Source organism: Aedes aegypti, chromosome 2, assembly GCF_002204515.2.
Source record: "Aedes aegypti strain LVP_AGWG chromosome 2, AaegL5.0 Primary Assembly, whole genome shotgun sequence".
Taxonomy (NCBI): domain Eukaryota; kingdom Metazoa; phylum Arthropoda; class Insecta; order Diptera; family Culicidae; genus Aedes; species Aedes aegypti.
In genome coordinates, this window is record NC_035108.1 from 80012624 (window position 1) to 80026657 (window position 14034).

Genomic DNA, 14034 nt, shown 5'->3' on the forward strand with positions numbered 1-14034 from the left:
CAATTTTTAGCTATAGGTCGCCAAATTTGTATAAAACACTGTTCTCATTGGAAAACTTAAAAGTAGATGGAGTACCGTGTACCTTTGAATTCCGCTCCTAAATGCTTATCTTTGACAGATACACTTATTTCAACTACCACTTGCAGTCTTCTTCAGTGTCAGTTACTCGTATCCACTGAAGAAATCGTCGCATCTCTCTACCTTAAATACTAACACCACTGTTCTCATTGATGTTTACATGAAATTTAAAGTATGAATTATCGAAATTTCTTGTGATCTAATCCAAAAAGCATGCAAAATATGACTTTAACCTTCATTTTATATATAATTGGGTTGAAATTGCACGATAAAATTTCAGATTAAATTGAAATTTTTAGCATGCTTGAAGTCTTCATACAAAACCCTTCCGTTTTTCTTATAAGGTAAAAACAATACTTTTCTAAATTATCAAACAATTACTTTTGAGCTTCGAACGTATTATGAACTTTGCTGATAAGTATTGCTAAACTCATGAAGTTCGAATTCCGTGGCAAATCAAGCAAATAAATTGCCGTACAAGCTGGGAAACTTGCATGCAAGTTGGCTGGTAAAGTGAGATTTTGCATTTTTATTTGCAAATATCTCTAATACTAGACGTGCTATCATATTTTTGAAAACGGCAATGGATTCAGTAACCCTAAATAAATAGCGGTATTTTGATGCTTGAGACAAAAATGTGTTCCGCAGTGTTATTGATATAGGATGATTTTTTTAGTTAAATAAGGAAATAACGTGTAAGAACTTCTTAGTATATGCCTACTTTTAACAAATGGAACAGGCTTTCGATAGTCTGGAAATTACAGTCGACTCTCAACAACTTGATATTGTGTACCTCGAAATATTCTATATATCGATGGATTTTTCGGTCCCTTCAAATTGCCATGTATCGTATCCATATGGGAGTCGATATTCCCATAACTCGATGCCTTCAGTAGTCCATGTCACGAGTGAGGTAAGTTTCCCTCCATAACTCGATGTCTATTTAAAACTTCTTCTTATTTGGGGAAACAATTTTTCTTTCTTATTTAAAATTTAACAAAGACCTGTAAGTTATAATTAAAGAATGAAAATATTGATCGTCAGATTTGTCGTCCATTTAAGAACAAATTTTTGAATGATATTTTTCTTTAAAATACAGTATTGGACATATAAAATGCACCAAAGCCGTTTTCCCATACAAAATGGTCAACTTCAGATAGCTATATCTCCGCCGGTTCTCAACCGATTCTTTTCATTTTTTCTATTGTAAAAGTTGTATGAAAATTGTTTATTCAAAAGCTACAGATAGGTTGAATTTTGACATAAAAAATGCACCAAGACACAAAGTGATGTAGCAGAAAAACTACACGTCGTAGCATCTTAATGTCTTCAGCGCATTTGCGTGATAAGGACCAAATGCGCCGAAGATATCGGAAGGATACGACGCAAAGTTTGCCTGATACATAACTTTTCGTTTTGATGCATTTTTTATTTCAAAATACAACCTATCTGTAACTTTTAAATCAAAAGTATTCACACATTTTTTTTAATAGTTAACAAAAATTGAGGTAAATTGTAGTTCGTCACGGAAAAATGAGAAAAATCGATTCAGAAACGGCGGAGATATAGCTCTCTGAAGTTGACCATTTTGTATGGGAAAACGGCTTTGGTGCATTTTATGTGTCCGATACTGTATCAACAACATAATATCGCTTTAATAAAAAAGTGATCATAACTGTATTGGAAACACAGATTTTATTCCTTTGTGTTTGACATTTTTCGTGTCGATAAGTCTATAAGTCGACTGAAAATCTTTCTTCCATCCAGCTCAGTTAAGCTTCTTCGGGAATTTTCATTTCACAATTCTTCTTGAGAAGAAAAAAATACATAGTGAGATTCACAGCATTACGATGTTTAAATAAGTAATTTGTAGAACGTTAAGTATTGCAGTTTATTTAAGTTTTTGTTTAATCTGTCTAAGTGAAGATCTGAGAATGGATATAAATTTGGATCAAATGTTAAATCGCTAATGATTTTGAATTAATCAATGCTTTCTCAGGTATCAGGTATCAGAAGGCCGGCTCCAGAGGCACGTTCCCCGCCATTTGGGAGATTTGTGCCATCGCCATGTTTGAGCCTATTTCATCATCTACCCGATGGGAGAGGAAAGGGAAGGGGAAGATGGGAGGAAATAGGAGTGGGGTCCCTTGAAGAGGGAAAATCGCATAAGCGAATTAAGAGCATGTAGCTCCATACCACAATGGGTTCGAACAGCGCCCTAAAAAGGGCACTGCAAAACGCATGAGCGTAAAGAGAGCCTATAGCTCATTACCACAGCGGGTTAAGAATAACAGAAGGTCCTGAAGATTCAGGTTACTGAAATCAGTTTCACCTAATAAGTGTTTACCAAGTAATTGGAATCGCCATTACGCGAGAACTTGACAGTTACATATCAGGTGATAAGAAGTTCCATAATCGGAATCACAACTATCACACACAAATGTATCAACACACTGAATATTTGCCATGTGATAGTTGAGTCAGCAGTGGCCAGTTAAGGTTGTAACCAAGCGACTGCAATTCTGCTTTGACAGATTTGTTAAATACTTAGCCACCTTTGGAGTGGCTCAGTAATGTACAGACATCCACTCGTCCCGCGAAGGGAGTTGTGGGGAACATTTTCTATAAGCAAAGTGACAAGCAATTTTGAGATCACTCAAAGCAAGGACAATTGTGTCCCAATTCACCGGAAGTGGGAACATCCAAATCACTAGGATTTCCAATGGACGGAGAAAATCCATGGAATTTGGTCACAACCAATTCACAGTTTGTGGAGTATAACAAATGCATAGTCTGCGAATTTACATTCTTATGTTCATATAGAGATGTAGGCGATTTCCTACAATAAGTAATCCAAGATTAGAACTACTTAAGCATTCCATCAGACTGGAGCTTCTCAAATTGATATCTGAGCTGCTCCAGATGATGTGATGAGTATCAGCATCACTGCCCACAATCAGCAGAAGGCCTTTTCATAGACAGTGAACGATAACTCGTTTGAAATCATCCATTGGGGATGGTTCATCATGTGGTAAATACACCACAAAACGAAAGACGTATTTCCTATTGAGGTCACATATAGAAATATCAATTGTGACAGCACATACATCTCTGGTTGTTAACTCAGAAATGAGTGTAGCGACGTCAGCGCTATTCACGAGCACGTATGCACGAGGCATGGCACGCGAGTATGCCATTTCATGTTTCTGAAAGTAGCAAAAACTGGGTCCACTAGGTTACCTAGATAAAAGTTCACAAAAGTAAGGTTTTTGAACTACCGCCACTTGAGCTGTACCATTTGCATGAGTCTACAAAGATTGATCGTTGCTGACATTTTATGCTGGAGATTGATCTAACTAAGCTATCCTAGCCGTAGCCACTACCCAAACTAGGCAGGATTAAGCTTTTCGCCATCTCAGAACGAAAAAGATCAGCAGCGAACAAAAACCAGATCGGTAGCTCTTAAAAGTCGCCAAAGGCGAAAAGCACAGATTACACTGCATAAAACGCATAATGCGAAACCATAGAGGTGAAAATTTAAACTAAATTACAATGTTTTAATAATCCCACCCTTATTTAGCCTCAGGCTTGAGACTGAAGAAGGGCAGCCGATTATCTCGGAGAAACACAAGGTCACCTGCACCATTGCTCCGGGTAGCACAGGAAGGGCATAATACTGTAGAGGGCGCCCTGGAACTCCACAGGCTCCGTTTGCGGCTAGGTTTTATTTAGACCCCCCTAACCATTCATTCTTTGGCACGGTAAGCTTAAAGCCGTATGAATTAGGGGTCACCTGTGAGGTGGACTTTTACCACCGGAACAGGCAGTCCGTAGTGTTAATTCTTAGCCAGTTGAAACAACCGCTACCGACACTACGCGGCTATCTAGGCTGATCGGGAAAAGGAAGTTAACATTGATGATTAACTCCTGACGTGCCCAAACAGCCACCAAGAAGTTGACCATTTTGTATGGGAAAACGGCTTTGGTGCATTTTATGTGTCCGATACTGTATCAACAACATAATATCGCTTTAATAAAAAAGTGATCATAACTGTATTGGAAACACAGATTTTATTCCTTTGTGTTTGACATTTTTCGTGTCGATAAGTCTATAAGTCGACTGAAAATCTTTCTTCCATCCAGCTCAGTTAAGCTTCTTCGGGAATTTTCATTTCACAATTCTTCTTGAGAAGAAAAAAATACATAGTGAGATTCACAGCATTACGATGTTTAAATAAGTAATTTGTAGAACGTTAAGTATTGCAGTTTATTTAAGTTTTTGTTTAATCTGTCTAAGTGAAGATCTGAGAATGGATATAAATTTGGATCAAATGTTAAATCGCTAATGATTTTGAATTAATCAATGCTTTCTCAGTCTTGTGTCAATTACTGGCATGAAAATCAATCTAATGTCTAGTAGGGTAAATTATGTATTTTTGACAGGCTAAGGATATGTCTGGAAATGGCAATCGATTAACTACATTAGATACTAATATTTTATTACGTAATGATACTTACATGCTAAATGTCTCATTGTATTTTGAGTTTCTGGGAAAAAAAAGCTTACAAACTGTAGTATTAGCTTCTAAAATAGCGTTTTTTGGCGGCCTGTCTGTTATACATTTCGGACACCATATATACAATTTGGACACCCTTATGTGAATATAATTTGACGTTATCTCAATATCCATACAATGGTTTCTTAAAAAGACGATTGTTCCATAAAACTTTGGGAGTTTACATGTGACTTATGCATTTTCTTCGCTTATTGGATGTGTATATTAGTGATAATCAATAATTTCATTTAATGCAAGCAAATATCATCAGATCTACGATAAAACGCCTGCAAGTATGCATGCATACGACTTTTTAGTGTATTTCATCAGATGGCCAAATTATATCAACAGAACAAAAACCATAATCTATTTTGGACATCACCTGATTTATGCCCTATATACTCATGTTAAGATTTTAGATGAACTTAGCTTAAATTTTAGATATATTTTATCATATTGCCAATTTTAAACTTTTTATGAATGCCAATTCTGAGCGCTATTATTGCATTTAATGTATGTTCTTGAAATGCACTTCCTCTTGCATTCGTAGGTTTCACAGATGTTCTATTGATACAATTTACAATTTTGATAGTTTTGAAGCTAATTTGTAATTGTTTTGAAAATTGTCATCAGTATTAAGTAGCATAGTGTATTAATAATGCAATACATGATTTCTCGTACATATATTCTTCACCATCTCATTGGAAATAAGCATAGAAAGGCTAGCCTGTCCAAATTATATGCATGTCCAAGTTATATACGTTACCCTATTTCATATACAGTCATCTCTCCCTTACTCGATATTCTGTATCTCGATATTTCCCCTAACTCGATGGAATGCGCGGTCCCTTCAATGTAGCATTATTTGATACCTCTGTAAGTCGATACCTCTCTAACTCGATGTTCCCTAACTCGATGCTATCTGTTTGAGTTTCCCAAGTAAGTTTACCTCTCTAACTCGATATTTTCATAAAAAATTCCAAATGTCCTCCAAACGTTAATAAATTTCATGAATTTGATTATTATGATTAAATTTATAGTAAAATTAAGGTTTACTGCCAATTTCTGGGCGCTAAAATTTTTAATTTTTGCAGATCGGTAAAAAGTGTCGCATAGGTAAATGTGGAAAAATTGTATTGTTTTTCACGTAAAAATAACTATTTTGAATACATTGTGTCAAAAGAATAAAAAGTTTAAAATTTGAAAAAATATGTGTTCTGTATCTCGATACCTCCCTAACTCGATGGTCCCTTCAATATCGAGTAAGGGAGAGTTAACTGTATTTGAAAAATTTGTGGATTTCCTTGGACATAAAAATTTTGCCAGCTTTTATCCTACCTATGATTTTGAATGTGGACTCCAATAAGTCAAATATTTTATGTTACACTGCCCATCACAAATTTGGGCCTGAATGTTGGATTGATTTTTGAAGATTATTATTGCAAAATGCAAGTAGATTAACTTGAAATTGACGCTTATATTGAGCTGTTCGGTAATCCAATCCGCATGGTTATTAAATTAATTAACTCATTACGCGTGGTAAAGATGGACACATTATGGGTGAAATTATGAAAAGAAAAAAAAATCCCCGTGTTCGGCTGGGATTTGAACCCAGGACTCTTGTATGCTAGATGAGCGCTTTACCAACTAAGCTACCGAGCCACTTGGTGACCCAATTACTGAGTTGGTTACAAGCTTAGAATTAAAATCCCTACAGACCACGCGGATCCCTTTCATAACCCATATCCATCCATCTCATGTTAACTACACACGCGAGAAGAGCGAGTGCGATTTATTTAGTGTTGAACACGCCTGTTCAACGCAGCGCATGTGTTAAAACTACACAGAATGAGGCAAACAATGCAGGACTCTCTGGCTAAGTGAAAATTCTGTGTAAGTCGCACTCATGCTATGTGTAACAGATGTGTTGGCCATTGGCTGTGCGCGGTTCGATGGAAATGGAACTGTCAGTCATCTCCCGCGCGGCAGCAAACAGTTGGCCGTTGGTAAGATGGGAAGTTTTCAGGGATTTTTTCCAGCGAAAAGCCAGAAGATGGTCGCAAATGAGAAAGTTTTTCCCCCATTTGCTTCCGCTTCGGCTATTCGAATGAAAAAATCTCTGAAAAACTTTAAAATCAGAATGTTTTTTTAATGTTTTCAGAAGCAAAACAAACATGGAAGCGAATTCCGCATTCTAAGCGTTCCTCCTCTGTGCGCATTTCACTCATTCGGTTTGTTTACCACCGTTTGCACGAAACTGTGTACAGCCCCCTTTGCACAGAATCTGTGCTGCATGAAGAGAGGCCGATTTTGTGTACTCGGCACTCATTTCTGAGCGGATGAAGTTTAGCGTGAAACTGTTTGCCTATCGTACCTACATCGCTTCCACAACAACTGTATTGTGGAAGAGTAAAGATGTGGGAAGGCTATCAACGTGACGTTCTCACTCAAGTGACGACATGATTACTACAGAGAGGCAGTAACACACTAATATAAATTGACGCTTATATTGAGCTTTCTGGTTTGTAGGGATTTGAATTCTAAACTTGTAACCAACTCAGTTATTGGGTCACCAAGTGGCTCGGTAGCTTAGTTGGTAAAGCGCTCGTCTAGCATACAAGAGTCCTGGGTTCGAATCCCAGCCGAGCACGTGGATTTTTTTTCATATTTTCACCCATAATGTGTCCATCTTTACCATGCGAATAACCATGCGGATTGGATTACCGAACAGCTCAATATAAGCGTCAATTTATATTAGAGTCACGGTGCCCCGACAGACCGTTATTATGTAAAAAAAATGTCCATCAAATCTGAGTACAGAGCTCGATTCCTGAGGTCATTCTGCTCCTCTGGGCCAATTTTAAAAAAAAAATCCTAGGAGGAATCTCGAGAAATCTTGGTTTGAAGTTTTTTACTTAAAAATTCTATATAATCCATACTAAAATTTTGCAATAGCACTGAAAAAAACTACAAAAACGCTAAAAAAGTTGGCCAAACTGTTCTCAACTAGTATACAATTGTTACCTCGTTGTTAAAATTAGATATATTTACAACTGGCTTAATTTACCAGAGTGGCTTAAGTATATTTTTACATGGCTTAAACCAGTAAGCTTAGTTTAATAGAATGAAATCTAAGAAACAAATGTCAATTGATGTCACATTCGATAAACGTGAAACATTCAATGCAGAATATTATTAATTAACAGCTTATTTTACGACTTTCATACTAAGTGACCTGCCCACCAAAGTCTGCCGTATTTATTTTGCTTAATACAAATTACTTTTTGTACATCTGGTACTACTCTTGATGTTTACGTCAAGTTTTCCACCGAGTAATGCCCTCAACACTTTACTAAAAAATGTTTTGTTCACCATTCTCAGCCACAACAGGATTATAACTACACGAGAAACATGAATGCCACATGGTCGGGGTTCAGACAGACTGGACCAAGTGTTTTTTAATGGTTTCAGGAAAACGTATCCCAAGCATTCGGTATAATTATAATAAAATATGTGCATTATTTGCTGTAAGAAGGGAACTTATCTATTTAAAGAAACATCTGTTTCAAAATAGAATTGAAAATATTGTAATTGATGGAGTCCTTGACTTATCTTTGCAAGGCCAATATGTCATCTAGTTAGTTCTGTCTGAACACCGACCATATGTAGCAAGTGTTCGACGATTAACAAAGTCTTTAACAACTTCAAACAAATCCCCAACAAGTACTACTTAAGTATCAACATCACTAGGACTTCCTTTCTATGCAACCCTTCACTTCGTTTTATTTTTTTCGGGATTCATCTTCAATCTGTTTATTGACTTCTAAGTCACGTTCGACTCAGTAACAAAAAATAGCTGTTGCAGGTAATATCAAAGACTTAAAAATAAGCCTTGTAGCTGATTAAGCTGATAAATACAATCAGGTGTAAGCATTATAGACGAGGAGCTTATTTTTTTTGTAAAGAGAATGAGTTTCTGAATTTACTGTTCAATATTGTGTTTTGTCGCATATAATCCTTGATTTTGCAGACCATGACTTTATTGGAATCGATCGCAGTTCAGTAAAGAAGGGTTTCACTATTTCAAAGATGGACAACTAGGATAAGATTGTAATGCCATTTACTCTACCCAAACGTATATGGTTGCATGTAGAGAAAGAAGCAGGTTCAGATGTGTTGGTGCTGAAGCAGTGCTTGATTGAGATGTGGATAAATTTGTTGAAGAGCCATATAACACTTGTGACGTATGATAATAATGTTTCCCTTGTAGTGAAAACACGTGTTTTGGCTGCGAATATCTCCTTTTACGCTTAGGGACCCGCAACTTGCAAAGGGAAATGACATTTCAACACTGTTGCTTGATAAAGGCTTATCTGACTTCATAGATCCATTATTTCATTAACAACTTTGCCGAAACACCTCGCGATCCTTTATTGTACAACACTGAAAAGTGTTTCGAAAATCAAATCAAATCAAACGAAATTTTTTTCAATAATAATGCAAAGAGAGAGCCTTTATTGAATGCAAGCATGCCTAAATGAAACATCACTGTTAAGTTGCCGTGTATAAAACGCTTATTTTTGGCTCCCTAAGTACATTTATTTGAGAACAGGAGCGAAAACTATTGAGTGAACAAAATAGACAAACTTCAGTGAGCTGGTCATTCGCACTGCTGGAAGAAAAAGTTGCATCAATCAGGTGAAGCTCAGCGACCTCGTGGAATACATCGGCGTATGGTCATTCTGTTATTGACGTGAGCGTACCAGAGTAACCAAATTATTCAAAATTTGACACAACCGTTAATACTAGCTCTAATTGACTATAAAATATTCACATGACTTATCTGCTAACTATCATTGTGCTACATTTATTCTCAGATCCGTTTTTAATAACAACATTGTTATTTATTGATTTATTTGGTTTACTGTTCAATCGGTTTAACAAAGAAAAAAATAAATTTTCAGCTCAAACGGGTGTTTGGATTTCCAGTTTTGTGTTCTTAAAAATTTGAAGTTTGGCTTCGATTTAACTTATTTTTTCATTCATCTTCATCTTAAGGAGTGGCTTAAGTTAAGCCAGTTGTAAATGTTTCTTATTGTAACAACGGTAACAATTGTATACTAGTTGAGAACAGTTTGGCCAACTTTTTGAGCGTTTTTGTATGTTTTTTCAGTGCTATTGCAAAATTTTAGTATGGATTATATAGAATTTTTAGGAAAAAAAACTTCAAATCAAGATTTCTCGAGATTCTTCCTAGGGATTTTTTTAAAAATTGGCCCAAAGGTGCAGAATGACCTCAGGAATCGAGCCCTGTGCTCAGATTTGATGGACAATTTTTTTACATAATAACGGTCTGTCGGGGCACCGTGAGAGTGTTACTCACTTGAGTGAGAACGACACGTTGATAGATGTGGGAATCTTTATTCTTCCACAATGAGCCTCTGTAGGTGCCATAAATTCTTTTGTTCTCATGACTTTTACTGTGCGCCGTGTGTTGGTGCTGTCTCGCTCTCTCTCACGGGCAACTTGAAAACAGGGCGCACTGTAAAAGTCAAACGTTTTATAGCATGCATAGGCTCATACAGTTGTTGTGGAAGCGATGTAGGTACGATAGGAAAACAGTTTCAACACTAAATAAATCGCACTCACTCTTTTCGCGTGTGTAGTGATATGAGATGGATGGATATGGGTTATGAAAGGGGTCCGCGTGGTCTGTAGGGATTTGAATTCTAAACTTGTAACCAACTCAGTTATTGGGTCACCAAGTGGCTCGGTAGCTTAGTTGGTAAAGCGCTCGTCTAGCATACAAGAGTCCTGGGTCCAAATCCCAGCCGAGCACGTGGTTTTTTTTTCATAATTTCACCCATAATGTGTCCATCTTTACCACGCGTAATGAGTTAATTAATTTGAAATTATTTTTTTTTATTGAATTACTTTGGCAACAGATTTTTTGTCATGATAAGTACACGTATCGATATATATCGATCCAACTTACAACTTGCAAGACTGCGTCAAAACTAAAAGGCTTATAGCCAAAAAAAGTTCACACTTGATTTTTCTATTGATTATTTTCTACAACCAGAATTTTATAAAAATTCTAAAATCAAACTAAATTTGAACAAAAAGTATTTAATTATACACATCACCAAAATGGAGGAAATTTCAGCCAATGTTTGTATCGAGAAATGTGTTGTAGAAAATGGATCCAGGCCTGCAGACTTAAAAAGGGCTAACGAATTTATCCTCTTAGCTCCAACTTGCCGAATCCAATCTTGCTTTCCTTCCAGGATCTATTTTGTTTGGGCGAAAAACAAGAGTTGTTTTTAATTAATACTGAATCGTGGTTTACGGCTAACCAGCCGAGTGGAAGTTTAACAACTACCGAAAAGCTAAACATTACATATACTTTTGCAATTGAATTAAATGGAGAAATTGATGTGAAGTTTTGCGAAAAAGTTACACGTCTTCTCAGTGAGATGTTCAAATTTAGACACAGGCCAGACAGAATTTTATTTCAAAGACAGCAATTTTAATAGCCAAAAAGGTTTGGGTTATTTCTTTATAGCTTAGCTTAGCTTAGACTGACTACACATATCAATGGTTGCTATTCAATGGTTGCTATTCCGTGATCGACCGAAGTCAGTGAAAATGCACAAAGAATCATAATGGCCACAATATTCTTCAGTGTGCATAATTCAGTGCCTCTATTTATACATAGTCAATAATGGCGCCGGCCACGTCCTTGCAGTCAGGTGGGATTGAGGGGAGGAATGTTAGTGTGTAACCTTTGCTATTTGGAGACCGTGTTTGCCTCTGCATCTCCACAAAGGTTACTGGGATGGATGGTTGTTGATGGGGAGGATCGTTGGGTCACATGATTCACTTTGATAAGCGATTAGACCATGATTAACGATTATTTGTGAGATATAAACATACTAAGGAATTTGATATTTTCAACTGACATGAAAAATTTTCAAATATGAAAAAATAATGTCGTTACTTGAAAATTCATATTTATGCAACGATTAAATGTGCGGTCATACATATTCTACAGATTTGAAAAAAAAAAAAAGAAAAAGCATGAAACGAGCTCACCAATTGATCCTTCATCCTTGATTGAGCAGCCACAATCCACTTTCAGCTTCACTCGTTTGCTCGGCCATATAAAAGCACTCAGAAAAAAAAGCGCGCGACCCGATGAAAACCCAACCAAAATTACTCGAGCTTTCTCCATGCACTCCAAAGAAGGCGCAACCCAAGAAAAAAAAAACTGACGACTTCTCGGGCTTTCTCTATACACTGCCCGGCAGAAAAGAACGCGTCAACCGAGAAGGAAAAAAAATGACGATTTTTCGGGCGTTCTCGACGCACTACTCGGACTTTCTAGACGCACTGCCCGGCAGAAAAGAACGCGTCACCCGAGAGAAAAAAAACTGACGATTTTTCGGGCGTTCTCGACGCACTGCTCGGACTTTCTCAACTCACTGCCCGGCAGAAAAGAACGCGTCAGCCGAGAAGGAAAAATTATGACGATTTTTCGGGCGTTCTCGACGCACTACGAAAACTTTCTCGACGCACTGCCCGGCAGAAAAGAACGCGTCACTCGAGAGGGAAACCTAAAAGGTTTGGGTTATCTCCTTATATCATAAAAAAAGCTTTGTATACTGAGCGTTGACCCAAAATTTTGCACGATGGCTTGAATGGCTGTTTCAATGATTTTGAAAAGTTTTTAGATTTTACCTTCAAAATTTTGAAAATGCTATTCAAAGATTGAAAGATTACGATTTCAATGCACTACTGAGTAGTGCTGAGCAAGTTAGCGATGTGTTTCCAGTGTAATTTTTAAATAATGTAGGCAACTTCAAGTAGAAATTAAGCGAATAAAATTTAAAAAAAAAATTGTTAAAATACTAACGAAGTAATACCAACTCAATGCTTTGAGAGTAGAGCATCAATTAGACATGCAATCCCAGAGTTATGGACAAAACACTTCCGTATGTTTCTTGAGGGATGGTCCCAAACTTTTGGATGGAAGTGCACAAATAAAAGGGCTTTATTGGCATGGAACCCTAAAAAACCCAACAAAAAGTACTTATTATTCAGTATCTCAGTTACAAAACTAATAGAAATTGAAGCTACACACCTCAAAAATAATGATTTATTGGGTTTGATTGTGCAGATTTCTTCATTTTATAGAACAAACCAGTTCATTAATTTCCAAAGTTTAATCACCGCTGCAAGATTCTCAAGATCTTTCCAAGATTTTTCCTCATGATTTTTCATTAATGAACTGTATCATAATAAACTTCTATTGGCTTTTATCGGTGAATGCGATACTACTCAAAGTGGAAGGGAGCAAGGAAAGTAATTGAAGAATATGATGAATAGAATCGCAATCGAGCGACGAGAGAAATGAATAGAAGCTGAAAAACTTACAGAGGGCCATATACAGCCATTCCATGAAAAACCGATCTAGTGGGTCTCCGAATTTGCTATTTTGTTCCTTATCCGAAATAAGGATACACGTATTTTTGGATTTATTGATAAGGGTGACCATTTCCGAAATAGGGTAACCAGAAAAATCGCGATTTTGCAAAATTTTTATTAAAAAAAAATATAACTTTTGAACCGTTCGACCGATTTTAAATCTTTTTGGACGAAATGAAGGCTAAAGATTTTGACTTTTCAGGAAAAATATAGAATTTCACAAAAATTGTGTTTCTACAATAGTTTCCGTTTTTTCGTGTTTTGAAGGCCTCGGGACCAAAGAGGCTATCGCTGTTCTCATTTTTTCTTGAAAGTTCAGAAAATTTTACGTATACTGTCAAATTTTCAGCGGTGTATGTTTTTTAGTTTTGAGATATATATTTTTGAAAATAAAAAATCAGTCATTTTTTATCGGCACACACTGTAGGTCTCAGCGCATTAGATTTGTAATGTTTAAAAAAAATTATAACTTTTGAACAGCTTAACCGATTTCCAATTATTTTGTATGGAATGAAAGCTTAGAATTTCAACTATTCAGACAAAATTGAATTCATTAATGAAAAATCATGAGGAAAAATCTTGTAAGAGCACTAATACACATATGGCAGCGAGCAAGAGTCTCAAAAAGAGAGAGCGATGATAAACCCGTCTCTCTCGCTTATTTACCATTGGGGGTTGGAGCTTCATTTTACTGACATGATAAAGAAGCTTCAAACATACGATATCAATAATGTCTCCCAGAGTTGGAGCTTGTTAAGATGGGTTGTATCATGCGTTGTTATACCCCCGATCCAATCTGAGCTGTAGTAGAGATGATTAACAGACTCTCATGATGTGCTGCGGATCATGATTGTCACAGAGAGTGATAAGTGAGAGATACTTTCAATTTTCTCAGTATTCAATCCCTGGTTCA

The 14034-nt window shown here is 36.6% G+C and overlaps 1 protein-coding gene and 1 non-coding gene across 3 annotated transcripts in view; one reads left to right on the plus strand and one right to left on the minus strand.

Annotated features, from left to right (window-relative positions):
• The window catches only part of LOC5564718 (zwei Ig domain protein zig-8), a 1087201-nt gene that overhangs the window by 991950 nt on the left and 81217 nt on the right, over positions 1-14034 (minus strand). The window lies entirely within an intron of this gene.
• On the plus strand, positions 7213-7284 carry Trnaa-agc. The gene has a single exon. It is a non-coding gene; the product is annotated as a tRNA-Ala (tRNA).